The sequence below is a fragment of the Sciurus vulgaris genome, assembly GCF_902686455.1.
Source record: "Sciurus vulgaris genome assembly, chromosome: 8".
NCBI lineage: Eukaryota > Metazoa > Chordata > Mammalia > Rodentia > Sciuridae > Sciurus > Sciurus vulgaris.
This window is the reverse complement of record NC_136468.1, coordinates 72685115-72688262: the sequence shown is the minus strand read 5'-3', so window position 1 is coordinate 72688262 and position 3148 is coordinate 72685115. Positions and strand designations below refer to the sequence as shown.

The following is a 3148-nucleotide window of genomic DNA, read 5'->3' as shown; positions in this document are numbered from 1 at the left end:
CTAGACTGTTTAATTCATGAAATCCTTACCTTCATGAACTCAGATACCTTCAATTATTAAATATCTCCTGTTTTAGGTATTTGATAGGTTAATGAAAATTTTTGAGTATTTAATTTTTTAAATGAAATTTTTTTTTCACTCTGTGTCAGAACTCTCAACTAAAATATGGCTTTGGGATTAAGTTCTTTGGCAAAATAATAGGTACTATTTATATTTCCTTTCACTTGCTAAAAGTTTTACATTCATTTTCTATTTACTTGAAGAGTTGCCATCTATTCTCACTATTTTGTCAGTTTGGACTTCAATGTGTTGACTCTTCAATTCTTCTGTAATAAGAGAATTAGCACAGTTTTGCTTTTTTTTTTTTTTAAATCCTCACAACCTATCACATGGTTAAGCAAAAACAAGAAACTAAATATTGTTATCTAAATAAAGCATCAATTGAAATTAATTATGTTTTACTTCACTGGAGCTGGTTTAGAATGTGATTAATGCAAGGTTGTTTAAAAGTGCTAAATGGCCATTAATAAAACGTTTGTTGAATAAATTAATTCAATATCATGAATACTACACTTATGATTTTTAAATGTTGCACAAAGTTTAGAATTATTTGGCTCATTTTTAATACAGCTTTTGAGGTTCTGATTTTTCTGGAGTTGTTTGACAGAATGGTAAAAATTCATAGTTGTGTGTTTTTTCTTGTGCAGTGTAGTGTCTCTTTGCACAGTAATTGTTAAATGCTTCTGTGGTAGGCCTGCTAAGGGAAGAGACCCGGGCTGTGGGTGTGGAGTCAGGTAAGAAGGTTGCAAGACTATTGAGTTAGATTTACTGCTTGCAGAGTTTACATATATTATGGGGGAGGAAGGAAGTGCCACCTTGAGCATCTAAGACAGGTCTCTCTTTAATTCTTTCTCCCATGTCATTAGGGTTATCCACTGGTAGAGCCTCAAACATCTCCTTGACAAAAGCCTGAGAGTTTAGTATAAGGGGTGTGTATTAGTCAGGGTTCTCTAGAGGAACAGAATCAATAGGAAGTATGATTATAAAAGGAAGTATGATTATAAAAGGGGAATTATTAGATTGACTTACACCACCAGAAGCTGGATAGACCACAATGGCTGTCTGCAGCTGAAGAACTGGAAGAAAGAACCAGCAACTGCCCAGTCCAAGATGCAGAAGCCCCAGAACAAGAAAGACTGACAGTGCTACCCTATTCTGAGACCAAGGTTTCTGGACACACTATCTGGAGAATCACTGGCAGAGTCTGCTTTGGAAGAGGGAAGAAGCGAGAGTCCGATATCCTCAGAAAATCGAAGCAGAAATCAAGAACCCAAGAGCCAAGCTTGCATCTGCATCTGCTTCCTTATTCTTCCAACTTTTATTCTATCTTATTGGGCAGTACCATCCATGCTGAGGGAGGGTCTCCACTTCTGTTCACTATTCCACATTCCAATCATTCCTAGACACATCTTCATTGACACAACCAGAGACCTCTTAATCATTGTCATCTCTTAATCCAATTAAGTTGACAATTCACATTAATCATTATGGGGTAGAAGAGGAACACTTCTTGCCAGTTCCTCAATGTAATGAGCAAACTCCATGGTCTTAAACTGAGTGAATTTGGTGAGTTCCAGAGTCTTGACTGAGGTGATGATGGGGATGCGTTTTGCAATCTCAAAGACTTCTGAAGTTTCTCAGCACCTTCAGTTCTGAAGAACTCATTGATGGCCTTCTCAATCTTTTGGAGATGGCTGCTCATCATGCCCAGCCATGTGACACTCAAGATGAGAATGATTGTGAAAACAATCAGGCACACAATCATATAGTAGATACTCATGTCTCCCGAGGTAAAGATAAGGCATAGGGTGACAGAACAGGAGGCATGAACCAGAGAGGTGACAAAGCATGTATAGAACCCAAGGTCATCAAAGGCTACATTGGTGATATTTAGGAAGTAATCAAAAACCAACAATTTTCCACATCTGCCTCTGTCATTCAGTTGTTGTCCTTTTGAGTTATACCAATGAACATCTCTATAGTGATCAACTATGAAAAGACATTCAATTGAAATTCTAGTTCCCTCTTTGGCTATGATGACATCATCACCTGAGTGGGAACCTGCTACAAATTCAAAGGTCGGGAGAAATGGTGCGTTATAATAACTCTGATTTGCTCCCAGTGGGGCCATTTGATTGAAGTCCACATCTTCCACAACAAGAACAGCTGGCACAATAGCAAACACCTCTAAAGTGAACAAACAACATTGTGGTTTCATGATAAAATGAAGAAAATCTTGTTTAGACTCAAAAAACTCAAAAGCTGCTATGCTATAACAAGAGCACAGTGGGTAATTTATTGGTTTTGGAAAAGTTCTACAAAAAGTGATAGATCCCAGTATTTTTTGAAATCTTCAAGATTAAAAAGATGTGAATGGAGACCAACTGAACCCAAGCAAAGCTCCTTTTGCCTCATGTCTGGAATTTTCTAAGCATTTCACAAACTAACCAATGAGCAAATTAGTGATTAGATGTTAGTGACTCATTGTAGTAACTCTTAGAGTTAATATATGTATAAATGTGTAGGAACTTTCTTCATTCAGAAGATTATATATGGTAATAATAAGTGCTGTCTATGTGGCAAATCCATGGGAAAAGATTTTAGAGACAGACCAGGTTTTGAGTACTCTGTATTAGGAATTCTGAATGATTTGAGATTTCATTTTTCATGTATGTTAACAAAGTAGCCTGCCACAGTCTCACAGGAAACACAAGACTGAGTCAGACACAAAGGACAAGGTGATGTGGTAGACCTTATAGAATTTCTCAAAGGAGTAGCAATAGTCATCTTCTTGTGCCACTTCCTGAGTCTCTGTTCCCAGAGGGTAATGCAATGAGGACCTGGTGATGTGATGCCTGCGCTCTCAATGGATCGTGTGGCAACAGAGGTATCCCAAATTTAGGGAACCCCCATCTTTTTAAATAGGCTTACTAACCCTGCTGGAACTTTGTCCCCAAAAGGAGACTTTTCTCTTTGTGTCACTGAATTGTTTGTGTTGTCCAAGGCAACATCACTTCTATTTTCCAAGTTAATTATTATATAAGCATTCTTACAAAATAGTCCATAAAAGAAGGACAGGTAGGGGCTC

At 37.6% G+C, this 3148-nt stretch overlaps 1 pseudogene across 1 annotated transcript; it reads right to left on the bottom strand.

Annotated features, from left to right (window-relative positions):
- Window positions 1-1538: 1538 nt before the first annotated feature.
- Window positions 1539-2313, bottom strand: LOC306667642 (microfibril-associated glycoprotein 3-like; annotated as a pseudogene). The gene has a single exon. The product of its transcript is annotated as a microfibril-associated glycoprotein 3-like (transcript).
- Between the last annotated feature and the right edge of the window lie 835 nt (window positions 2314-3148).